Source organism: Entelurus aequoreus, linkage group LG05 (genome assembly GCF_033978785.1).
Source record: "Entelurus aequoreus isolate RoL-2023_Sb linkage group LG05, RoL_Eaeq_v1.1, whole genome shotgun sequence".
NCBI classification, from domain to species: Eukaryota; Metazoa; Chordata; class Actinopteri; order Syngnathiformes; family Syngnathidae; genus Entelurus; species Entelurus aequoreus.
In genome coordinates, this window is record NC_084735.1 from 22148591 (window position 1) to 22175121 (window position 26531).

The window sequence follows — 26531 nt, forward strand, 5'->3', positions numbered from 1 at the left end:
TTCTCAGGGGTAACAATTCGATTCAGAATAAATTCTCAATTGAAAACAATTCTGGATTCAAAATCGATACTTTTTCCAATAACAGTGGGTGCCAGTTCAATGATCAACTGCATTCCTCCATAAAATAAACAAGCCGCTCTGATACATTTCAGTATAACTTTCATAAAACTGGTTTTGTTTACTAAAAAATTTCCCTAAACTGTTAATAAAGTCAAATACAAATAAGGCAGATTTACTTCTAAAGTAAATCTGTACAGCAGATATGATCTTCAACATCAACTATAGGATGTGTGGCTGGTCAGGAAAGATAAAAAAAAAAAAGATTTTTGATTTTTTTAAATCGATTAAGTATCGTTACAAATTTAAAAAAAACTTTGACACCCCTAATAGATAAGAACGAGCCATTCTTTTTAACAGCCCTTTTAAAAGAGCGCTCCTTAAGACTCCCTCCACAGAGCCATGAATCCTCTCTCTCCTCCAAAAGGGGTTATTTGAAGGAAACGAGCACACAGCTGCGCCCTCAAAGCGCCACCATTTTCCCGCGTCCCTTAAGCCTCCCCCTTACTTTTTTCCTCTCTTGATTTTTCCCAGCAGCCCAATTAGCCGCCTGGACTCTTCCTCTCATCGTCTTCCTCCTCCCCGGGAGAAGATGAGCCAGACAACGCGCGGCGGAACCTGCGGCGGGGGAGGGTCGAGCCATCGCCACAAGTCGCTGATCAGACGCCCTTAAAAAGCTCCGGCCTCAAGCGGGGGGGGACGCTTTAAAGAGGGAGGACTGACGGCGCCGGAATTGCCAGGCTGAGAGAGGGCGGGGCCAAGTATGACACACACACACATCCGAACCGCTTCCTGTGTGACGCTTGTCCCCACGTGGCGCCGCTGCCAATCAAACAGCTGGCAGGAAGGAGCGCGGCGTGGGCCAAACGATGGCTTCTCGCCACGAAACCATGGTCTTAATGGCGATGATGCGTGTTGACGAGGGTGACAGCAGGGAAACTAAACAAGTGTGGAGGAAAAGGTACGATGGCGGTGCTGATGCTGATGCTGATGCTGATGAGAGGCTTTAAAGGGGGCGGGGTTAGTAAGTCAGTGCAAGACCAGGAATCCTACTGACCTCGCCGAGTAGAACCGGGACAAAAGCAAACGACAGTGTAAAAAAAGAATTCCCTCACACCCGGTGGAAGGGGCGGGAGACGGATGGACTCCCGCGGGGCGTCGGCTCGAGTCTTTTCATCAAGCGCCTCAAAAAAAACCTTATTCCGCGCACGAGCTCGCGGAGGAACGAGAAATAAGAAAAGAGCCGTTGGACGCGGCGGCGTCATTTGTCAAGCGGCGCCGTGAGGGATGATGACGGGTCGTTAAGTAGGATGGATTCTTTGTTTGTCGCAGCGAGGGGAGCGCTTCCTTCCGTCTGAGACGAGGGACACATGAAGAAGAATGAAAAGGAGGCGCGGGGGCTATTTTATTCACTTTTCTTCCCTTATTTATTTTACTAAGGAGGCTAAAGCCACCGCAAATATATGATGAGCTGTAAAATATACTCCAACAATTATTGTCAACGTGACATCTTCTTCACATATTTCAGCTTTTTGTCTTTGCACCGAGGCCCTCATCCTCCTCCATAATTGGCTGGATGCGGTCGTGTGCACAGGGGGGAGTGTTCTACCACCCTTGTGGCCCAATTATTGAAAAATGCGCGCTAAAGTGCCATATTGGGAGCTAAAACGGATAGCAAAGGGAACTCTGGAGGCAAAACTTGTGCTATAACATGTGCTAAGTGCCATCTTGGCAGCCAAAACGGGTATTAAAATGCCCTCTTAGTAGCCAAAATGCATGCTAAAGTGCTCTCTTGGGAGACAAAACTTGTGCTTAAAGGCCTACTGAAATGAATTTTTTTTATTTAAACGGGGATAGCAGATCTATTCTATGTGTCATACTTGATCATTTCGCGATATTGCCATATTTTTGCTGAAAGGATTTAGTATAGAACAACGACGATAAAGATTGCAACTTTTGGTATCTGATAAAAAAAAGGCTTGCCCCTACCGGAAGTAGCGTGACGTAGTCAGTTGAACATATACGCAAAGTTCCCTATTGTTTACAATGATGGCCGCATGAAGTGAGAGAGATTCGGACCGAGAAAGCGACAATTTCCCCATTAATTTGAGCGAGGATGAAAGATTTGTGGATGAGTAAAGTGCAAGTGAAGGACTAGTGGGGAGTTGAAGCTATTCAGATAGGGAAGATGCTGTGAGAGCCGGGGGTGACCTGATATTCAGCTGGGAATGACTACAACAGTAAATAAACACAAGACATATATATACTCTATTAGCCACAACACAACCAGGCTTATATTTAATATGCCACAAATTAATCCTGCATAAAAACACCTGCGTGTTTGTTACGCTAGCTCCTAGCTCCTCTGCTAGCTCCTAGCTCCATAGAACACGCCAATACAATTCAAACACCTGATCAACACACACAATCACTCAGCCCAAAAGACCGTTCACCTAACCCAAGGTTCATAAAGCTTATATATTTTTAAAAAGTTACGTACGTGACGCGCACATACGGTCAAGCTATCAAATGTTTAGCAGCCAAGGCTGTATACTCACGGTACCTGATATTCAGCTGGGAATGACTACAACAGTAAATAAACACAAGACATATATATACTCTATTAGCCACAACACAACCAGGCTTATATTTAATATGCCACAAATTAATCCTGCATAAAAACACCTGCGTGTTTGTTATTCTAGCTCCTAGCTCCTATGCTAGCTCCTAGCTCCATAGAACACGCCAATACAATTCAAACACCTGTTCAACACACACAATCACTCAGCCCAAAAGACCGTTCACCTAACCCAAGGTTCATAAAGCTTATATATTTTTAAAAAGTTACGTACATACGCAAAAAAAAGTTGCACACATACGGTCAAGCGATCAAATGTTTAGAAGCCAAAGCTGCATACTCACAGTAGCACGTCTGCGTCTTTGTCATCCAAATCAAAGTAATCCTGGTAAGAGTCTGTGTTGTCCCAGTTCTCTACAGGCGTCTGTGAATCGAAGTCAAAAGTCCTCCTGGTTAGAGTCTCTGTTATCCGAGTTCTTCCATCTGGACTGCATCTTTCGAGAATGTAAACAAAGAAGCGCCGGCTGTGTACTGTTGTTGCTGACTACGTTCGAAAAATACGTCCATTTCGCACCGACAACTTTCTTCTTTGCTTGCTCAGCTTCCTTCTCCATAATGCAATGAACATGATTGCAACAGATTCACGAACACAGATGTCCAGAATACTGTGGAATTATGAAATGAAAACAGAGCTTTTTCGTATTGGCTTCAATGTGGAAGGCATACCCGTGTTCGCCGGTCTACGTCACGCGCATACGTCATCCTCAGAGGCGTTTCGAACCGGAAGTTTAGCGGCAAATTTAAAATGTCACTTTATAAGTTAACCCGGCCGTATTGGCATGTGTTATCATGTTAAGATTTCATCATTGATATATAAACTATCAGACTGCGTGGTCGGTAGTAGTGGGTTTCAGTAGGCCTTTAAGTGCCCTATAAGGAACCAAAAGTGCCATCTTATGAGCCAAAAGGGCTAACATGTCCTCTTTGGAAGCAATGTTGTTACAGTGAAATGTGTGCTAAAGTACCTGCTTGGGAGCCAAAACGTGTGCTAAAGTGTAGTCTTGGGAACCAAAACGTGTGCTTAAGTGCCCTTTTGAGAGCACAAACTTGAAAAAGTGCCATCTTGTGAGCCAAAATGTGCACCAATTGCCTTTTGGGAGTACAAAACTTAAAACTCCCAAAATCGGGAGGCAGAAATGCATGCTAAAGTGCCCTATGGGAACCAAAAGTGTGCTAAAATACCCTATTGGGAGCGAAAACGAATACTGAAGGGAACTTGGGAGCCAAAACATGTGCTAAAGTGCCATCTTGGCAGGCAAAACGGGTATTAAAATGCCCTCTTAGTAGCCAAAATACATGCTGAAGTGCTCTCGTCGGGGGCAAAACTTGTGCTTAAGTGCCCTATAAGGAACCAAAAGTGCCATCTCATGAGCCAAAAGGGCTAACATGTCCTCTTTGGATGCAATGTTGTTACAGTGAAATGTGTGCTAAAGTACCTGCTTGGGAGCCAAAACGTGTGCTAAAGTGTAGTCTTGGGAACCAAAACGTGTGCTTAAGTGCCCTTTTAAGAACACAAACTTGAAAAAGTGCCATTTTATCAGCTAAAATGTGCACCAATTGCCCTTTGGGAGCACAAAACTTAAAACTCCCAAAATCGGTAGCCAGAAATGCGTGCTAAAGTGCCATCTTGGAAGCGAAAAATGTGCTAAAATACCCTATTGGGAGCGAAAACGAATACTGAAGAAAACTTGGGAGGCAAAACATGTGCCAAGTATCATCTTTGTTACAGTGAAATGTGTGCTAAAGTACCTGCTTGGGAGCCAAAACGTGTGCTAAAGTGTAGTCTTGGGAACCAAAACGTGTGCTTAAGTGCCCTTTTGAGAGCAGAAACTTGAAAAAGTGACATCTTGTGAGGTAAAATGTGCACCAATTGCCCTTTGGGAGCACAAAACTTAAAACTCCCAAAATCGGGAGGCAGAAATGCATGCTAAAGTGCCCTATGGGAACCAAAAGTGTGCTAAAATACCCTATTGGGAGTGAAAACGGATAGCAAAGGGAACTCTGGAGGCAAAACTTGTGCTATAACATGTGCTAAGTGTCATCTTGGCAGCCAAAACGGGTATTAAAATGCCCTCTTAGTAGCCAAAATGCATGCTAAAGTGCTCTCTTGGGAGACAAAACTTGTGCTTAAGTGCCCTATAAGGAACCAAAAGTGCCATCTCATGAGCCAAAAGGGCTAACATGTCCTCTTTGGATGCAATGTTGTTACAGTGAAATGTGTGCTAAAGTACCTGCTTGGGAGCCAAAATGTGTGCTAAAGTGTAGTCTTGGGAACCAAAACGTGTGCTTAAGTGCCCTTTTAAGAACACAAACTTGAAAAAGTGCCATTTTATCAGCTAAAATGTGCACCAATTGCCCTTTGGGAGCACAAAACTTAAAACTCCCAAAATCGGTAGCCAGAAATGCGTGCTAAAGTGCCATCTTGGAAGCGAAAAATGTGCTAAAATACCCTATTGGGAGCGAAAACGAATACTGAAGAAAACTTGGGAGGCAAAACATGTGCCAAGTATCATCTTTGTTACAGTGAAATGTGTGCTAAAGTACCTGCTTGGGAGCCAAAACGTGTGCTAAAGTGTAGTCTTGGGAACCAAAACGTGTGCTTAAGTGCCCTTTTGAGAGCAGAAACTTGAAAAAGTGACATCTTGTGAGGTAAAATGTGCACCAATTGCCTTTTGGGAGTACAAAACTTAAAACTCCCAAAATCGGGAGGCAGAAATGCATGCTAAAGTGCCCTATGGGAACCAAAAGTGTGCTAAAATACCCTATTGGGAGTGAAAACGGATAGCAAAGGGAACTCTGGAGGCAAAACTTGTGCTATAACATGTGCTAAGTGTCATCTTGGCAGCCAAAACGGGTATTAAAATGCCCTCTTAGTAGCCAAAATGCATGCTAAAGTGCTCTCTTGGGAGACAAAACTTGTGCTTAAGTGCCCTATAAGGAACCAAAAGTGCCATCTTATGAGCCAAAAGGGCTAACATGTCCTCTTTGGAAGCAATGTTGTTACAGTGAAATGTGTGCTAAAGTACCTGCTTGGGAGCCAAAACGTGTGCTAAAGTGTAGTCTTGGGAGCCAAAACGTGTGCTTAAGTGCCCTTTTAAAAACACAAATTTGAAAAAGTGCCATCTTGTGAGCCAAAATGTGCACCAATTGCCCTTTGGGAGCACAAGACTTAAAACTCCCAAAATCGGGAAGCAGAAATGCATGCTAAAGTGCCCTCTTGGGAACCCAAATTGTGCTAAAATACCCTATTGGGAGCGAAAACGAATACTGAAGGGAACTTGGGAGCCAAAACATGTGCTAAAGTGCCATCTTGGTAGCCAAAACGGGTATTAAAATGCCCTCTTAGTAGCCAAAACGCATGCTAAAGTGCTCTCTTGGGAGACAAAACTTGTGCTTAAGTGCCCTATAAGGAACCAAAAGTGCCATCTTATGAGCCAAAAAGGCTAACATGTCCTCTTTGGGTGCAATGTTGTTACAGTGAAATGTGTGCTAAAGTACCTGCTTGGGAGCCAAAACGTGTGCTAAAGTGTAGTCTTGGGAGCCAAAACGTGTGCTTAAGTTAACTTTTAAGAACACAAACTTGAAAAAGTGCCATCTTGTGAGCCAAAATGTGCACCAATTGCCCTTTGGGAGCACAAGACTTAAAACTCCCAAAATCGGGAAGCAGAAATGCATGCTAAAGTGCCCTCTTGGGAACCAAAATTGTGCTAAAATACCCTATTCGGAGCGAAAACGAATACTGAAGGGAACTTGGGAGCCAAAACATGTGCTAAAGTGCCATCTTAGTAGCCAAAACGGGTATTAAAATGCCCTCTTAGTAGCCAAAATGCATGCTGAAGTGCTCTCTTGGGAGACAAAATGTGTCCTAAAGTGTCATCTTGGAAGTCAAAACTTGTGCTTAAGTGCCCTATAAGGAACCAAAAGTGCCATCTTATGAGCCAAAAGGGCTAACATGTCCTCTTTGGATGCAAAAATGGTTGTTACAGTGAAATGTGTGCTAAAGTACCTGCTTGGGAGCCAAAACGTGTGCTAAAGTGTAGTCTTGGGAGCCATAACGCGTGCACCAATTGCCCTCTGGGAGCACAAAACTTAAAAGTATCCTCTTGGGATGCAAAAACGGTTGTTGCAATACTGAAGGGAACTTGGGAGCCAAAACATGTGCTAAAACATGTGCTAAAGTGCCATCTTGGGAGAGAAAATGTGTGCTTAAGTGTTCCCTTGGAGCCAAAACGTGATTAAGTGCCCCTTTGAGTTTTAAAATGTGCACAAAACTGCCGCCTTCGGAGCCAAAATATGTGCTAAAGTGTCCTCTCGCAAGCAAAAAAACGCGTGCTAAAGTGATCTCTTGTGAGCAAGACGAGCAGTAAAGTGCCAAAACTCCATAAATCGGGAGGAAGAAATGCACGCTAAAGTGCCCTTTTAGGAACCACAACTTGCAAAAGTGCCATCTTGTGAGCCAGAATGTGTGCTAAAATGCCCTCTTCGGAGACAAAATGTGTGCTTAAGTGTTTTCTTTGGAGCCAAAACGTGCTAAAGTGCCCTCTTCGAAGACAAAATGTGTGCTTAAGTGACCTCTTGTGAGCAAACTGAGCAGTAAAGTGCCAAAACTCTGTAAATCGGGAGGACGAAATGCATGCTAAAGTGCCCTTTTAGGAACCACAACTTGCAAAAGTGGCATCTTGTGAGCCAGAATGTGTGCTAAAATGTCCTCTTGGGAGGCAAAATGTGTGCCTAAGTGTTTTCTTTGGAGCCAAAATGTGCTAAAGTGCCCTCTTCGGAGACAAAATGTGTGCTTAAGTGACCTCTTGGGAGCAAACCGAGCAGTAAAGTGCCAAAACTCTGTAAATTGGGAGGACGAAATGCATGCTAAAGTGCCCTTTTAGGAACCACAACTTGCAAAAGTGCCATCTTGTGAGCCAGAATGTGCTGAAATGCCCTCTTGGGAGACAAAATGTGTGCCTGAGTGTTTTCTATGGAGCCAAAACGTGCTAAAGTGCCCTCTTGGGAGGCAAAATGTGTGCCTAAGTGTTTTCTTTAGAGCCAAAACGTGCTAAAGTGCCCTTTTGAGAGGCAAAACGCGCACAAAACTGTCGCCTTGGCAGCCAAAGTATGTGCTAAAGTGTCCTCTTGCAAGCCAAAACGCGTGCTAAAGTGATCTCTTGTGAGCAAGACGAGCAGTAAAGTGCCAAAACTCCATAAATCGGGAGGAAGAAATGCACGCTAAAGTGCCCTTTTAGGAACCACAACTTGCAAAAATGCCATCTTGTGAGTCAGAATGTGTGCTAAAATGCCCTCTTGGGAGGCAAAATGTGTGCTTAAGTGTTTTCTTTGGAGCCAAAACGTGCTAAAGTGTACAAAACACCACCGCCTTGGGAGCCAAAATATGTGCTAAAGTGTCCTCTTGCAAGCCAAAACACGCTGCGAAAAATTTCTCTTGCAAGCCAAAACGTGTGCTAAAAAGGCCTCTTGTGGGCTAAAACGAGCAGTAAAGTGCCCTTTCAGGGCCAAAACTCCCGAAATTGGGAGGCAAAAATGCAAGCTAAAGTGCCCTTTTTGGAACCACAACTTGCAAAAGTGCCATCTTGTGAGCCAGAATGTGTGCTAAAATGCCCTCTTCGGAGACAAAATGTGTGCTTAAGTGTTTTCTTTGGAGCCAAAACGTGCTAAAGTGCCCTCTTCGAAGACAAAATGTGTGCTTAAGTGACCTCTTGTGAGCAAACTGAGCAGTAAAGTGCCAAAACTCTGTAAATCGGGAGGACGAAATGCATGCTAAAGTGCCCTTTTAGGAACCACAACTTGCAAAAGTGGCATCTTGTGAGCCAGAATGTGTGCTAAAATGTCCTCTTGGGAGGCAAAATGTGTGCCTAAGTGTTTTCTTTGGAGCCAAAATGTGCTAAAGTGCCCTCTTCGGAGACAAAATGTGTGCTTAAGTGACCTCTTGGGAGCAAACCGAGCAGTAAAGTGCCAAAACTCTGTAAATTGGGAGGACGAAATGCATGCTAAAGTGCCCTTTTAGGAACCACAACTTGCAAAAGTGCCATCTTGTGAGCCAGAATGTGCTGAAATGCCCTCTTGGGAGACAAAATGTGTGCCTGAGTGTTTTCTATGGAGCCAAAACGTGCTAAAGTGCCCTCTTGGGAGGCAAAATGTGTGCCTAAGTGTTTTCTTTAGAGCCAAAACGTGCTAAAGTGCCCTTTTGAGAGGCAAAACGCGCACAAAACTGTCGCCTTGGCAGCCAAAGTATGTGCTAAAGTGTCCTCTTGCAAGCCAAAACGCGTGCTAAAGTGATCTCTTGTGAGCAAGACGAGCAGTAAAGTGCCAAAACTCCATAAATCGGGAGGAAGAAATGCACGCTAAAGTGCCCTTTTAGGAACCACAACTTGCAAAAATGCCATCTTGTGAGTCAGAATGTGTGCTAAAATGCCCTCTTGGGAGGCAAAATGTGTGCTTAAGTGTTTTCTTTGGAGCCAAAACGTGCTAAAGTGTACAAAACACCACCGCCTTGGGAGCCAAAATATGTGCTAAAGTGTCCTCTTGCAAGCCAAAACACGCTGCGAAAAATTTCTCTTGCAAGCCAAAACGTGTGCTAAAAAGGCCTCTTGTGGGCTAAAACGAGCAGTAAAGTGCCCTTTCAGGGCCAAAACTCCCGAAATTGGGAGGCAAAAATGCAAGCTAAAGTGCCCTTTTTGGAACCACAACTTGCAAAAGTGCCATCTTGTGAGCCAGAATGTGTGCTAAAACGCCATCTTGTGAGCCAAAATGTGTGCCTAAGTGTTTTCTTTGGAGCCAAAACGTGCTAAAGTGCCCTTTTGAGAGGCAAAACGCGCACAAAACTGTCGCCTTGGCAGCCAAAGTATGTGCTAAAGTGTCCTCTTGCAAGCCAAAACGCGTGCTAAAGTGATCTCTTGTGAGCAAAAATGTGTGCTTAAGTGTTCTCTTTGGAACCAAAACGTGCTAAAGTGCCTTTTTGAGAGGCAAATTGTGCACAAAACTGCCGCCTTGGGAGCCAAAATATGTGCTAAAGTGTCTTCTTGCAAGCCAAAACGCGTGCTAGAGTGACCTCTTGTGAGCAAAGCAAGCAGTAAAGTGCCAAAACTCTGTAAATCGGGAAGAAGAAATGTATGCTAAAGTGCCCTTTTAGGAACCACAACTTGCAAAAGTGCCATCTTGTGAGCCAGAATATGTGCTAAAATGCCCTCTTGGGAGGCAAAATGTGTGCCTAAGTGTTTTCTTTGGAGCCAAAACGTGCTAAAGTGCCCTTTTAAAAGGGCAAAACGTACACAACACCACCGCCTTGGGAGCCAAAATATGTGCTAAAGTGTCCTCTTGCAAAGCCAAAACACGCTGCGAAAATTTTCTCTTGCAAGCCAAAACGCATGCTAAAAAGGCCTCTTGTGGGCTAAAACGAGCAGTAAAGTGCCCTTTCAGGGCCAAAACTCCCGAAATTGGGAGACAAAAATGCAAGCTAAAGTGCCCTTTTTGGAACCACAACTTGCAAAAGTGCCATCTTGTGAGCCAGAATGTGTGCTAAAATGCCATCTTGGGAGGCAAAATGTGTGCCTAAGTGTTTTCTTTGGAGCCAAAACGTGCTAAAGTGCCCTCTTGGGAGACAAAATGTGTGTTGAAGTGTTTTTCTTTGGAGCCAAAACGTGCTTAAGTGCCCTTTTGAGAGGCAAAACGCGCACAAAACTGTCGCCTTGGCAGCCAAAATATGTGCTAAAGTGTCCTCTTGCAAGCCAAAACGCGTGCTAAAAAGGCCTCTTGTTGGCTAAAACGAGCAGTAAAGTGCCCTTTCAGGGCCAAAACTCCCGAAATTGGGAGGCAGAAATGCATGCTAAAGTGCCCTTTTAGGAACCACAACTTGCAAAAGTGCCATCTTGTGAGCCAGAATGTGTGCTAAAATGCCATCTTGTGAGCCAAAATGTGTGCTAAAATGCCATCTTGGGAGGCAAAATGTGTGCCTAAGTGTTTTCTTTGGAGCCAAAACGCGCTAAAGTGCCCTCTTGGGAGACAAAATGTGTGTTGAAGTGTTTTTCTTTGGAGCCAAAACGTGCTTAAGTGCCCTTTTGAGAGGCAAAACGCGCACAAAACTGTCGCCTTGGCAGCCAAAATATGTGCTAAAGTGTCCTCTTGCAAGCCAAAACGCGTGCTAAAAAGGCCTCTTGTGGGCTAAAACGAGCAGTAAAGTGCCCTTTCAGGGCCAAAACTCCCGAAATTGGGAGGCAGAAATGCATGCTAAAGTGCCCTTTTAGGAACCACAACTTGCAAAAGTGCCATCTTGTGAGCCAGAATGTGTGCTAAAATGCCATCTTGTGAGCCAAAATGTGTGCTAAAATGCCATCTTGGGAGGCAAAATGTGTGCCTAAGTGTTTTCTTTGGAGCCAAAACGTGCTAAAGTGCCCTCTTGGGAGACAAAATGTGTGTTGAAGTGTTTTTCTTTGGAGCCAAAACGTGCTTAAGTGCCCTTTTGAGAGGCAAAACGCGCACAAAACTGTCGCCTTGGCGGCCAAAATATGTGCTAAAGTGTCCTCTTGCAAGCCAAAACGTGTGCTAAAGTGACCTTTAGTGAGCAAAACGAGCAGTAAAGTGCCAAAATTCTGCAAATCGGGAGGACGAAATGCATGCTAAAGTGCCCTTTTAGGAACCACAACTAGCAAAAGTACCATCTTATGAGCCAGAATGTGTGCTAAAATGCCCTCTTCGGAGGCAAAATGTGTGCTTAAGTGTTTTCTTTGGAGCCAAAATGTGCTAAAGTGCCCTCTTGGGAGACAAAATGTGTGCTTAAGTGTTCTCTTTGGAGCCAAAACCTGTTAAAGTGCCCTTTTGAGACGAAAGATGTGCACAAAACTGCCGCCTTGGGAGCCAAAATATGTGCTAAAGTGTCCTCTTGCAAGCCAAAACGCGTGCTAAAGTGATCTTTTGTGAGCAAAACGAGCAGTAAAGAGCCAAAACTCCATAAATCGGGAGGAAGAAATGCACGCTAAAGTGCCCTTTTAGGAACCACAACTTGCAAAAGTGCCATCTTGTGAGCCAGAATGTGTGCTAAAATGCCCTCTTGGGAGGCAAAATGTGTGCTTAAGTGTTTTCTTTAGAGCCAAAATGTGCTAAAGTGCCCTCTTCGGAGACAAAATGTGTGCTTAAGTGACCTCTTGGGAGCAAACCGAGCAGTAAAGTGCCAAAACTCTGTAAATTGGGAGGATGAAATGCATGCCAAAGTGTCCTTTTAGGAACCACAACTTGCAAAAGTGCCATCTTGTGAGCCAGAATATGTGCTAAAATGCCCTCTTGGGAGGCAAAATGTGTGCCTAAGTGTTTTCTTTGGAGCCAAAACGTGCTAAAGTGCCCTTTTAAAAGGGCAAAACGTACACAACACCACCGCCTTGGGAGCCAAAATATGTGCTAAAGTGTCCTCTTGCAAAGCCAAAACACGCTGCGAAAATTTTCTCTTGCAAGCCAAAACGCGTGCTAAAAAGGCCTCTTGTGGGCTAAAACGAGCAGTAAAGTGCCCTTTCAGGGCCAAAACTCCCGAAATTGGGACACAAAAATGCATGCTAAAGTGCCCTTTTTGGAACCACAACTTGCAAAAGTGCCATCTTGTGAGCCAGAATGTGTGCTAAAATGCCATCTTGTGAGCCAAAATGTGTGCTAAAATGCCCTCTTGGGAGGCAAAATGTGTGCCTAAGTGTTTTCTTTGGAGCCAAAAGTGCTAAAGTGCCCTCTTGGGAGACAAAATGTGTGTTGAAGTGTTTTTCTTTGGAGCCAAAACGTGCTTAAGTGCCCTTTTGAGAGGCAAAACGAGCACAAAACTGTCGCCTTGGCAGCCAAAATATGTGCTAAAGTGTCCTCTTGCAAGCCAAAACGCGTGCTAAAGTGACCTTTAGTGAGCAAAACGAGCAGTAAAGTGCCAAAATTCTGCAAATCGGGAGGACGAAATGCATGCTAAAGTGCCCTTTTTGGAACCACAACTTGCAAAAGTGCCATCTTGTGAGCCAGAATGTGTGCTAAAATGCCATCTTGTGAGCCAAAATGTGTGCTAAAATGCCCTCTTGGGAGGCAAAATGTGTGCCTAAGTGTTTTCTTTGGAGCCAAAAGTGCTAAAGTGCCCTCTTGGGAGACAAAATGTGTGTTGAAGTGTTTTTCTTTGGAGCCAAAACGTGCTTAAGTGCCCTTTTGAGAGGCAAAACGAGCACAAAACTGTCGCCTTGGCAGCCAAAATATGTGCTAAAGTGTCCTCTTGCAAGCCAAAACGCGTGCTAAAGTGACCTTTAGTGAGCAAAACGAGCAGTAAAGTGCCAAAATTCTGCAAATCGGGAGGACGAAATGCATGCTAAAGTGCCCTTTTTGGAACCACAACTTGCAAAAGTGCCATCTTGTGAGCCAGAATGTGTGCTAAAATGCCATCTTGTGAGCCAAAATGTGTGCTAAAATGCCCTCTTGGGAGGCAAAATGTGTGCCTAAGTGTTTTCTTTGGAGCCAAAAGTGCTAAAGTGCCCTCTTGGGAGACAAAATGTGTGTTGAAGTGTTTTTCTTTGGAGCCAAAACGTGCTTAAGTGCCCTTTTGAGAGGCAAAACGAGCACAAAACTGTCGCCTTGGCAGCCAAAATATGTGCTAAAGTGTCCTCTTGCAAGCCAAAACGCGTGCTAAAGTGACCTTTAGTGAGCAAAACGAGCAGTAAAGTGCCAAAATTCTGCAAATCGGGAGGACGAAATGCATGCTAAAGTGCCCTTTTAGGAACCACAACTTGCAAAACTGCCATCTTGTGAGTCAGAATGTGTGCTAAAATGCCCTCTTGGGAGGCAAAATGTGTGCTTAAGTGTTTTCTTTGGAGCCAAAATGTGCTAAAGTGCCCTCTTGGGAGACAACATGTGTGCTTAAGTGTTCTCTTTGGAGCCAAAACCTGTTAAAGTGCCCTTTTGAGACGAAAGATGTGCACAAAACTGCCGCCTTGGGAGCCAAAATATGTGCTAAAGTGTCCTCTTGCAAGCCAAAACGCGTGCTAAAGTGATCTTTTGTGAGCAAAACGAGCAGTAAAGAGCCAAAACTCCATAAATCGGGAGGAAGAAATGCACGCTAAAGTGCCCTTTTAGGAACCACAACTTGCAAAAGTGCCATCTTGTGAGCCAGAATGTGTGCTAAAATGCCCTCTTGGGAGGCAAAATGTGTGCTTAAGTGTTTTCTTTAGAGCCAAAACGTGCTAAAGTGCCCTTTTGAGAGGAAAATGTGCACAAAACTGTCGCCTTGGCAGCCAAAATATGTGCTAAAGTGTCCTCTTGCAAGCCAAAACGCGTGCTAAAAAGGCCTCTTGTGGGCTAAAACGAGCAGTAAAGTGCCCTTTCAGGGCCAAAACTCCCGAAATTGGGAGGCAGTAATGCATGCTAAAGTGCCCTTTTAGGAACCACAACTTGCAAAAGTGCCATCTTGTGAGCCAGAATGTGTGCTAAAATGCCATCTTGTGAGCCAAAATGTGTGCTAAAATGCCATCTTGGGAGGCAAAATGTGTGCCTAAGTGTTTTCTTTGGCGCCAAAACGTGCTAAAGTGCCCTCTTGGGAGACAAAATGTGTGTTGAAGTGTTTTTCTTTGGAGCCAAAACGTGCTTAAGTGCCCTTTTGAGAGGCAAAACGCGCACAAAACTGTCGCCTTGGCAGCCAAAATATGTGCTAAAGTGTCCTCTTGCAAGCCAAAACGTGTGCTAAAGTGACCTTTAGTGAGCAAAACGAGCAGTAAAGTGCCAACATTCTGCAAATCGGGAGGACGAAATGCATGCTAAAGTGCCCTTTTAGGAACCACAACTTGCAAAAGTGCCATCTTGTGAGTCAGAATGTGTGCTAAAATGCCCTCTTGGGAGGCAAAATGTGTGCTTAAGTGTTTTCTTTGGAGCCAAAACGTGCTAAAGTGCCCTCTTCGGAGACAAAATGTGTGCTTAAGTGTTCTCTTTGGAGCCAAAACCTGTTAAAGTGCCCCTTTGAGATGCAAAAATGTGCACAAAACTGCCGCCTTGGGAGCCAAAATATGTGCTAAAGTGTCCTCTTGCAAGCCAAAACGCGTGCTAAAGTGATCTTTTGTGAGCAAAACGAGCAGTAAAGAGCCAAAACTCCATAAATCGGGAGGAAGAAATGCACGCTAAAGTGCCCTTTTAGGAACCACAACTTGCAAAAGTGCCATCTTGTGAGCCAGAATGTGTGCTAAAATGCCCTCTTCGGAGACAAAATGTGTGCTTAAGTGTTTTCTTTGGAGCCAAAACGTGCTAAAGTGCCCTTTTGAGAGGAAAATGTGCACAAAACTGTCGCCTTGGCAGCCAAAATATGTGCTAAAGCAGGGGTGTCAAAGTCAAATGGACGGAGGGCCAAATAAAAAATTTAGCTACAAGCCGAGGGCCGGACTGTTCGAATGTTCATTGAAAAATTTTTAAATGACGCATATAGTCTAGTGAACCTAATTGAACCTACTGAAAACCTAACAAATATATTCCAATATGATCAGATAAATAAAGCAATATTTTCTTATGGCTCTGTCAGTAATCTTTAATTTTCAACAGACACAAAAGACAAATTTCCTTTATATAAAAATCCCCATAACATGAACATTAAATGAAAGAAACCGGTATTCAAGGCACCATCAGTAGCCTATATTTTCTATTTTAGCAAAAGTGGGCTAAATTTACTTCAAAGAAAAAATCAATAATAGCAATTTTCTATCATCCACTCAACTGAAATATTTTAAAAATATAATTAAATTGAAATACAATAAAATAAAGTGCAAAAATCTATAAATCAAAAACAACACTTTGTTTAAGGAGAAGTAACATGCAGTGAAAACAAATATTAAACTTTAACTTTTAAACTTGAATTGAGTAAAAACTCTAAATATGTGATTGCACAGTAATGTTCACATTAAACCCCCCTCCTCCCTCCGTGGGAGGGAGGCGAGTTGGGTGCCCGAAACCCCCCGCTGGTTTCGGCCCGCCCCTTGGCGCGCGTGGCACGGCGGGCTCCGCGACCCGACGGCTGGCCCTCGTGGCTTGACGGCGGGCGCGTCCCGACGGGCCGCGCGTAGGGGTCAAACGCAGAAGTCTCAGGGCCTCGTGGTGAGGGGGTGGCCTGCGGGTTTCGGCCCGCTTGACCCCCCCGCTCCGCTTGGCGCGCGCGGCACATGACGGGTTCCGCCACCGACGCTCGGGCTGCAGCCCGACGGTGGTGCGGGCCCGGCGGTGACGCGCGGTTTGGGGAAACAAAGCAGAAGTCTCAGGGCCTCGGGGCCGGGTTTCGGCCCGCCCCCTTGGCGCGCGTGGCACGGCGGGCTCCGCGACTGACGGCCGGGCTGCAGCCCTTCGGCCGGCAGGCGCGTCCCGGCGGGCCGCTCGCCCCCTTTCGGAACCTTGGACCGGCATCCGCTTGGTGCGTGTAAAAGATCTGCGGTCTAAAAAAAAAAAAAAAAAAAAAAAAAAAAAGATCTGCGGTCTGCGGGCCGGTTCTAATAATAAATCAAGATCATCCCAAGGGCCGTAAAAAACCTTCTCGCGGGCCGGATATGGCCCGCGGGCCTTGACTCTGACATATGTGTGCTAAAGTGTCCTCTTGCAAGCCAAAACGCGTGCTAAAAAGGCCTCTTGTGGGCTAAAACGAGCAGTAAAGTGCCCTTTCAGGGCCAAAACTCCCGAAATTGGGACACAAAAATGCATGCTAAAGTGCCCTTTTTGGAACCACAACTTGCAAAAGTGCCATCTTGTGAGCCAAAATGTGTGCTAAAATGCCCTCTTGGGAGGCAAAATGTGTGCCTAAGTGTTTTCTTTCATCATCATCATCATCATTTTTATTTATCTCCTTCATTGATGTGCATCTTTGATAGACAATTATACCACAATTATTCAGTTACACCGTTACACACCAATGCCTGAGAAGGAGCAGGATGAAGAAAAATCTTATATTTTCCTGCCCCCTTCACATAATACATAGTCTTACTTAATGATATGTGAACCAACAATTACATCCAAATATAACGAAAACAAAACAAAACAAAACAAAACAAAAAAAACACAAGTGCAAAACTTCATGAAGTACAAACCGAACAAAAATACAAAAGAAGTAATATACAGGTACACCTCACAGGATGATACAAAACAGATACAAAACCAGGCAAAAAACAAGTAAATTAATAAATATAAAGCAAAATGTAAACACTTATGGCTGTCCATATGATTTTATTGTTCTGTCTTTATATATTTTTTTCAATTTGAATATATTTTTACAATCTTTTATCTCATTATAAAGAGAATTCCATAGTTTAACCCCCACCACTGATATACACATTTGTTTTAAAGTTGTCCTTGAATACTGATGTTGGAAATGACCTTTTCTTCTATGCTCTTCATTCTCAGAAGTGATGACAAACATTTTTTGTAAATTTGCTGGTAATGTTTTGCTTTTAGCCTTAAACATGACACATAATGTCTGTAACTTTACTAGCTCCTGTAATTTCAATAAACCTGAATTAATGAATAATATGTTAGTGTGTTCTAAGTAATCTACTTTATGAATAATCCTTATAGCTCTTTTCTGTAGTTGATACAATGCCTTTATGTTACTCTTATATGTGTTCCCCCACACTTCCACACAGTAGTTGATATATGGCAATATAAGTGCACAATACAATATACGCATTGCCCTATAATCTAACACATATTTTACCTTATTTAATATAAAAATACTCTTAGACATCTTTTTCCGCAGATGTGCAATATGAGATTTCCATGTCAGACCGTCATCCAGTATCACTCCTAAAAATCTAAGTTCAGAAACCCTTTCAATATCTATTCCATTTATTGACAATTTGATCGTTTCCTCCCTTTTCCTCTTACAAAAAATCATGAACTTTGTTTTTTCTACATTTAATGATAATTTATTGGCATCAAACCATCTCTTAAGTTTAATCATTTCCTGTTCAATAATTTTTGATAATGCTTTTAAGTCGTGTCCCGAACTATAAAAGTTGGTGTCGTCCGCAAATAATACAAATTTCAATAACTTTGATACCTCACATATATCATTAATATATAAAATAAACAATTTTGGTCCCAAAACCGAACCTTGTGGAATTCCACATTCAATCCTCATTTGTTCAGATGTATTACCCATAAAATCCACAAACTCTTGTCTATTATCTAAATAACTTCTTAGCCAGTCTAAAACTACTCCTCTCACACCAAATGAATACAACTTGGACAATAATATAGAATGATCTATAGTATCAAATGCTTTTTTAAGATCGATAAATACCCCTATAGTGTATTTCTTATTATCAGTTGCTGTTGCTATATCCTCAATTATATTCATTACAGCTGAAGCAGTGGATCTATTGGTCCGGAATCCATACTGGCTCTCACTCAACAGCATGTTCTTTTCAATAAAACTATCTAATTTTTTTACAAATATTTTTTCAATTATTTTAGAAAATTGTGACAGTAGTGACACTGGTCTGTAATTAGTGAATCTATGTTTATCTCCCGTTTTAAAGAGTGGAATTACCTTTGCTACCTTCATTTTATTTGGAAAGGTCCCTGTTTGAAAAGAAAGATTAAAAATATAACAAAGAGGTTTGATGATACAGTCAATAGTCTTTTTTACAATTATCATGTCTATACCATCACTGTCTGTTGATGTCTTATTTTTCAGTTTTGTTACCACCGATACAATTTCATTTTCACTAACATCTCCTAGAAGCATGGACTGTAGCACTTTGCTTCCCCCTCTCCATCCACTCTGTATATCTTTATGTTCTCCAATACTCTCTGCCAATTTGGGTCCAACATTCACAAAAAAAGAATTGAATCCGTTTGCCACTTCATTCATATTTGTTATCATCTTATTATCCTCATTGATAAAATGGCTTGGTGGGTTTGTAGGCCCAGATGTTTTTCCTATTACCTTGTTCAGAATATTCCAAGTTCCTTTGATATTGTTTTTATTTTTTTCTAGTAAATTATTATAATATTCTCTTTTTGCTTGTCTCATTATTGTTATCAATTTGTTTTTGTAAACCTTATATTTTGTTTCAGCATCCTTTGTTTTTACTTTTATGAAATCTCTATAAAGTTTGTTTTTCTTTTTACAAGCATTCTGTAGTCCCTTTATAATCCAAGGCTTTTTATTGTAGCTGTCTCTTTGTTTCCATACATTCGGACAATGCTTTTCATACAATGATAAATATATATTAAGAAAAGCCTCATATGCAGCATTTGCTTCTCCCCCATACACCTCATTCCAGTCTGTTTCAAATAAGTCCTTCCTAAACCTATTTATTGCCTCTTCAGTTCTTTTCCTTACATATCTATGAGTTTTTTCCTCCCTCTTTTTATCAATTGGACAGTCATAAGTAAGAAACACAGGTAAGTGGTCACTTATATCATTAATTACTAGTCCACTTTTTATATTATTTTTTATGTCATTTATAAAGATGTGATCAATTAACGTTGCACAATTTGTCGTTATTCTACTGGGTTTGGTGATCAATGGATAAAGCCCTCTACTATATACCACATCCAAGAAGTCTCTTGTTGATTTATTTCTGGGTGAGCTTAGCAGGTCTATGTTATAGTCGCCACACATGACAAATGTTTTATTTTCCTTCACCTTACACAATAATTCTTCCAAACTATCATTAAATGCTTCTACTTTAGACCCAGGTGTCCTATACATACACGTAACAATAACATTTCTCTTCTTTTCTATTTCTACCTCTACAGTTACACATTCAAATAAATCATCAATTACCACTGTCATACATTCCACAGGTCTACATTTCAATTCACAGTCAACAAACAGGGCCACACCTCCTCCCTTCTTGTTTCTTCTACTACAGTGATACAACTCATACCCGTCAATGGAGAAATCGATACCTCTGTCTTTATCGATCCATGTTTCAGAAAGTGCTATTATTTTGAATTTGCCATTTAGAGTCTTCAGGTATTCGTCAATCTTTGAGAAATTTGCATATAAGCTTCTACAGTTGAAATGTATTAAAGAAAATGTATTATCTAAACTAACATTGTCATTGAATTGTTCCTCTGTGTAGTAGTCACATGTAGCATTGATTGAGTTGAACAGATGGTTTTCTGGGTCAACATCATTTTCAAAGTCATACAGTTTATAGTCCATGTATTCAGCTCTTAGAAACTTTTGATTCTCAGTTGTCTCACCTTCTCGCTGCGTAGCCTTCCCCGTCTCCAGCCAAGGATGAGCCGTGTCAGTCATAAGTCTAGCAGGTCTCATCTATATTGATCCAAGTCGCGGAGCTCTCGGATCATGACAACTTTGGCTTCTTCATATGGTCCATTTAGCCGAATCATGATTTTGCAGTTCCGTGTCCATGTTGCTTGTATCTTGTTTTCTTTTCTGAGGATGCGTGCTTGTCTTGCAATGTCAGCGTTCTTCTTGGTAAGATGTTCATTGATGTAAACCCCAGTTCCCTTCAGCTTCCTTCCCTGCCGTAGTAACTCCGTCTTGTGTTTCCGATTTACAAACCGGATCACAATGGCTGGGTTGGTTCTGCTGTCCTTCCTGGGGATAGTATGGCACGCTGAAATGCTGCCACTTTGAAGAGTCATGTTCTTACTGGAAAAAAAGTTAATTACTTGCCGTTCAAGTGTCACAAGTTCGTCTGCCGGGGCTTCGGCGTCCTTGTCAGCGTCCCTGCTGCGAGTCCCGGCCACTCTTGCATATGTGCGATGTTTGGTTTCTAGTCCACTTATAATTAAATCGTCCATTCTGGTGTACTGTTCAATTTCGTCAATTCTTGCTTCTAGGTCAACAATTTTCTTGTCTTTTTCCTTGATGATGTTTTTCAGCATTTTGATTTCGGTCAACAACTCCATGAGTGTGTCTTGCTGTTTGGCCACTGTCCTTACATCCTCCGACAGGGAGTTAAGCGATTTTCTGATCTCCTCCAAGTCTTCCTCGAATTTCTTGTGTTTCGCACTCATTTTCTTAATTCACTTGGTTTTCTTCTTAATTTCAGTTCGGTTTCTTTACTGGCTAAAACTCACAACCCAAATTGCCGAGACGCGTCACTGCACTTTCGCCTTCCCACCGATGGGGTCCCGTCCGGCCTGGCAAGCCTCGCTCCAGCCTCTCTCCTCTCCCGGGCCTCGCCGCAGTCACCTGCCGGTCTCGTCTCCACGAGATGGTCCCGCTGCTGCCAGCCGCTAGCCGTTAGCCGCCAGCCTGGCCTCTCCCTCGCCGCCCTGCTGCCGTCACTTGCCGCCGCGAGAAAGCTGCTGGTCCCGCCGCAGTGAGGTGGTGGTGCCGCCGCTGCTGGCCGGTAGCCGGGCCTCTCCCTGCTTGGTTGGTGCGGGCCTCACTGCTGTGTAGCCGGGCGACGGCGGCATGAGCCTCTTCCTTTCCAGATGTTTCGCGTTCGTTTGTGGCGTGCTGCTGCTCGGCCCCGCCGTGGTCTGCTGTGGCGTGCTGCTGCTCGGCCTCGCCGTGGTCTGCTGTGGCGTGCTGCTGCTCGGCCCCGCCGTGGTCTTTGGAGCCAAAAGTGCTAAAGTGCCCTCTTGGGAGACAAAATGTGTGTTGAAGTGTTTTTCTTTGGAGCCAAAACGTGCTTAAGTGCCCTTTTGAGAGGCAAAACGAGCACAAAACTGTCGCCTTGGCAGCCAAAATATGTGCTAAAGTGTCCTCTTGCAAGCCAAAACGCGTGCTAAAGTGACCTTTAGTGAGCAAAACGAGCAGTAAAGTGCCAAAATTCTGCAAATCGGGAGGACGAAATGCATGCTAAAGTGCCCTTTTAGGAACCACAACTTGCAAAACTGCCATCTTGTGAGTCAGAATGTGTGCTAAAATGCCCTCTTGGGAGGCAAAATGTGTGCTTAAGTGTTTTCTTTGGAGCCAAAACGTGCTAAAGTGCCCTCTTCGGAGACAAAATGTGTGCTTAAGTGTTCTCTTTGGAGCCAAAACCTGTTAAAGTGCCCCTTTGAGATGCAAAAATGTGCACAAAACTGCCGCCTTGGGAGCCAAAATATGTGCTAAAGTGTCCTCTTGCAAGCCAAAACGCGTGCTAAAGTGATCTTTTGTGAGCAAAACGAGCAGTAAAGAGCCAAAACTCCATAAATCGGGAGGAAGAAATGCACGCTAAAGTGCCCTTTTAGGAACCACAACTTGCAAAAGTGCCATCTTGTGAGCCAGAATGTGTGCTAAAATGCCCTCTTCGGAGACAAAATGTGTGCTTAAGTGTTTTCTTTGGAGCCAAAACGTGCTAAAGTGCCCTTTTGAGAGGAAAATGTGCACAAAACTGTCGCCTTGGCAGCCAAAATATGTGCTAAAGTGTCCTCTTGCAAGCCAAAACGCGTGCTAAAAAGGCCTCTTGTGGGCTAAAACGAGCAGTAAAGTGCCCTTTCAGGGCCAAAACTCCCGAAATTGGGACACAAAAATGCATGCTAAAGTGCCCTTTTTGGAACCACAACTTGCAAAAGTGCCATCTTGTGAGCCAAAATGTGTGCTAAAATGCCCTCTTGGGAGGCAAAATGTGTGCCTAAGTGTTTTCTTTGGAGCCAAAAGTGCTAAAGTGCCCTCTTGGGAGACAAAATGTGTGTTGAAGTGTTTTTCTTTGGAGCCAAAACGTGCTTAAGTGCCCTTTTGAGAGGCAAAACGAGCACAAAACTGTCGCCTTGGCAGCCAAAATATGTGCTAAAGTGTCCTCTTGCAAGCCAAAACGCGTGCTAAAGTGACCTTTAGTGAGCAAAACGAGCAGTAAAGTGCCAAAATTCTGCAAATCGGGAGGACGAAATGCATGCTAAAGTGCCCTTTTAGGAACCACAACTTGCAAAACTGCCATCTTGTGAGTCAGAATGTGTGCTAAAATGCCCTCTTGGGAGGCAAAATGTGTGCTTAAGTGTTTTCTTTGGAGCCAAAACGTGCTAAAGTGCCCTCTTCGGAGACAAAATGTGTGCTTAAGTGTTCTCTTTGGAGCCAAAACCTGTTAAAGTGCCCCTTTGAGATGCAAAAATGTGCACAAAACTGCCGCCTTGGGAGCCAAAATATGTGCTAAAGTGTCCTCTTGCAAGCCAAAACGCGTGCTAAAGTGATCTTTTGTGAGCAAAACGAGCAGTAAAGAGCCAAAACTCCATAAATCGGGAGGAAGAAATGCACGCTAAAGTGCCCTTTTAGGAACCACAACTTGCAAAAGTGCCATCTTGTGAGCCAGAATGTGTGCTAAAATGCCCTCTTCGGAGACAAAATGTGTGCTTAAGTGTTTTCTTTGGAGCCAAAACGTGCTAAAGTGCCCTTTTGAGAGGAAAATGTGCACAAAACTGTCGCCTTGGCAGCCAAAATATGTGCTAAAGTGTCCTCTTGCAAGCCAAAACGCGTGCTAAAAAGGCCTCTTGTGGGCTAAAACGAGCAGTAAAGTGCCCTTTCAGGGCCAAAACTCCCGAAATTGGGAGACAAAAATGCAAGCTAAAGTGCCCTTTTTGGAACCACAACTTGCAAAAGTGCCATCTTGTGAGCCAGAGTGTGTGCTAAAATGCCATCTTGTGAGCCAAAATGTGTGCTAAAATGCCCTCTTGGGAGGCAAAATGTGTGCCTAAGTGTTTTCTTTGGAGCCAAAACGTGCTAAAGTGCCCTCTTGGGAGACAAAATGTGTGTTGAAGTGTTTTTCTTTGGAGCCAAAACGTGCTTAAGTGCCCTTTTGAGAGGCAAAACGCACACAAAACTGTCGCCTTGGCAGCCAAAATATGTGCTAAAGTGTCCTCTTGCAAGCCAAAACGTGTGCTAAAGTGACCTTTAGTGAGCAAAACGAGCAGTAAAGTGCCAACATTCTGCAAATCGGGAGGACGAAATGCATGCTAAAGTGCCCTTTTATGAACCACAACTAGCAAAAGTACCATCTTATGAGCCAGAATGTGTGCTAAAGTGCCCTCTTGGGAGACAAAATGTGTGCTTAAGTGTTCTCTTTGGAGCCAAAACCTGTTAAAGTGCCCTTTTGAGACGAAAAATGTGCACAAAACTGCCGCCTTGGGAGCCAAAATATGTGCTAAAGTGTCCTTTTGCAAGGCAAAACGCGTGCTAAAGTGATCTTTTGTGAGCAAAACGAGCAGTAAAGAGCCAAAACTCCATAAATCGGGAGGAAGAAATGCACGCTAAAGTGCCCTTTTAGGAACCACAACTTGCAAAAGTGCCATCTTGTGAGCCAGAATGTGTGCTAAAATGCCCTCTTGGGAGGCAAAATGTGTGCTTAAGTGTTTTCTTTAGAGCCAAAACGTGCTAAAGTGCCCTTTTGAGAGGAAAATGTGCACAAAACTGTCGCCTTGGCAGCCAAAATATGTGCTAAAGTGTCCTCTTGCAAGCCAAAACGCGTGCTAAAAAGGCCTCTTGTGGGCTAAAACGAGCAGTAAAGTGCCCTTTCAGGGCCAAAACTCCCGAAATTGGGAGACAAAAATGCAAGCTAAAGTGCCCTTTTTGGAACCACAACTTGCAAAAGTGCCATCTTGTGAGCCAAAATGTGTGCTAAAATGCCATCTTGTGAGCCAAAATGTGTGCTAAAGTGCCCTCTTGGGAGACAAAATGTGTGCCTAAGTGTTTTCTTTGGAGCCAAAACGTGCTAAAGTGCCCTCTTGGGAGACAAAATGTGTGTTGAAGTGTTTTTCTTTGGAGCCAAAACGTGCTTAAGTGCCCTTTTGAGAGGCAAAACGCGCACAAAACTGTCGCCTTGGCAGCCAAAATATGTGCTAAAGTGTCCTCTTGCAAGCCAAAACGTGTGCTAAAGTGACCTTTAGTGAGCAAAACGAGCAGTAAAGTGCCAAAATTCTGCAAATCGGGAGGACGAAATGCATGCTAAAGTGCCCTTTTAGGAACCACAACTTGCAAAACTGCCATCTTGTGAGCCAGAATGTGTGCTAAAATGCCCTCTTGGGAGACAAAATGTGTGCTTAAGTGTTTTCTTTGGAGCCAAAACGTGCTAAAGTGCCCTCTTCGGAGACAAAATGTGTGCTTAAGTGTTCTCTTTGGAGCCAAAACCTGTTAAAGTGCCCCTTTGAGATGCAAAACGTGCACAAAGCTGCCACCTTGGGAGCCAAATATGTGCTAAAGTTTCCTCTTGTGAGCAAAACGAGCAGTAAAGTGCCAAAACTCTGTAAATCGGGAGGACAAAATGCATGCTAAAGTGCTCTCTTGGGAACCAAACGTTGTGCTAAAGTGCCCTCGGACCAGCCGGGTCACAATTGGCACCCTCGGGGAGTAAGTACACTACTTTTATTGACGTGCAAGTACGCAAGTGTGCGAACTCATGCGTGAGTGTGCGAGGGAAAAAGTGCTCGCCACACAGATCCAGATCAGTTGTGACAAATGTGTGCTTGATCAACATCACCGTCAAATCCTTCGCACACGCCTCGCTAGAGATGCGTCAACATGTCCGCCCCCCCTACCCCACCAACAACACTATTGTAACAACAAGCAGCAGCTAAGCTCGGCGACGGTTAGCAGGGAAGTAGGCCATGCTTGTCATCCTGCCTCGTCTTCAACGCTTAAAAGGAAGTCGGTGATAAACGTCACAGCGAGACGCAGGCAGCCGGGCGGGGCTTATGTCAGTCTCCGCATTAGTGTCATGTACACGCCGCAGATTAAGGCGGCGGCGGGGGGGTTCTAGTCGGCTACTGCAGTCGGGATGAACTAAACCAGGAGATTTAGGATGTGGCGGCGGCATAAATACACAACAAAAACACAATCTAAATCATGGCAGCTTGCTTTTCAGATACACTCGTGGTCAAAAGTTGACATACATGGACAAAGATAACCAATCAATCAATCAAAGTTTATTCATACAGCCCTAAATCACGAGTGTCTCAAAGGGCTGCACAAGCCACGGCGACATCCTCGGCTCAATAGGAAGACAAGACCTTCTGGAGGAAAAGTTCTGTGGTCGGATGAAACTAAAATTTTGCAGTTTGGCCACAATACCCAGCAATATGTTGGGAGGAGAAAAAGTGAGGCTTTTAATCCCAGGATCACCATGCCTCCCGTCAAGCATGGTGGTGGTAGTATTATGCTCTGGGTTTGGTTTTGCTGCCAATGGAACTGGTGCTTTACAGAGAGTAAATGGGACAATGGAAAAAGGAGGATTACCTCCAAATTCTTCAGAACAACCTAAAATCATCAGCCCGGAGGTTGGGTCTTGGGCGCAGTTGGGTGTTCCAACAGGACAATGACCCCAAACACACGTCAACAGTGGTAAAAGAATGGCTAAATCAGGGTAGAATTAAGGTTTTAAAGGCCTACTGAAACCCACTATTACCGACCACGCAGTCTGATAGTTTATATATCAATGATGAAATCTTAACATTGCAACACATGCCAATACGGCCGGGTTAACTTATAAAGTGACATTTTAAATTTCCCGCCACACTTCCGGTTGAAAACGTCTATGTATGATGACGTATGCGCGTGACGTCAACGGTTGATACGGAAGTATTTGGACCCATTGAATCCAATACAAAAAAGCTCTGTTTTCATCCCAAAATTCCACAGTATTCTGGACATCTGTGTTGGTGAATCTTTTGCAATTTGTTTAATGAACAATGAAGACTGCAAAGAAGAAAGCTGTAGGTGCGATCGGTGTATTAGCGGTGGACTACAGCAACACAACCAGGAGGACTTTGAGGATAGCAGACGCGCTAGCCGAACGACCTCACCTTGACTTCCTCCGTCTCCGGGCCACCAACCGCATCGGTGATCGGGTGAAGTCCTTCGTCGTACCGTCGATCGCTGGAACGCAGGTGAGCACGGGTGTTGATGAGCAGATGAGAGCTGGCGTAGGTGCAGAGCTAATGTTTTTAGCTTAGCTCTGTC

The 26531-nt window shown here is 43.8% G+C and overlaps 1 protein-coding gene across 1 annotated transcript in view; it reads right to left on the minus strand.

Moving 5' to 3' along the window:
* pvrl2l (PVR cell adhesion molecule related 2 like) overlaps window positions 1–26531 on the minus strand; it is a 582677-nt gene that overhangs the window by 189237 nt on the left and 366909 nt on the right. The gene's annotated exons all lie outside the window — the stretch shown is intronic.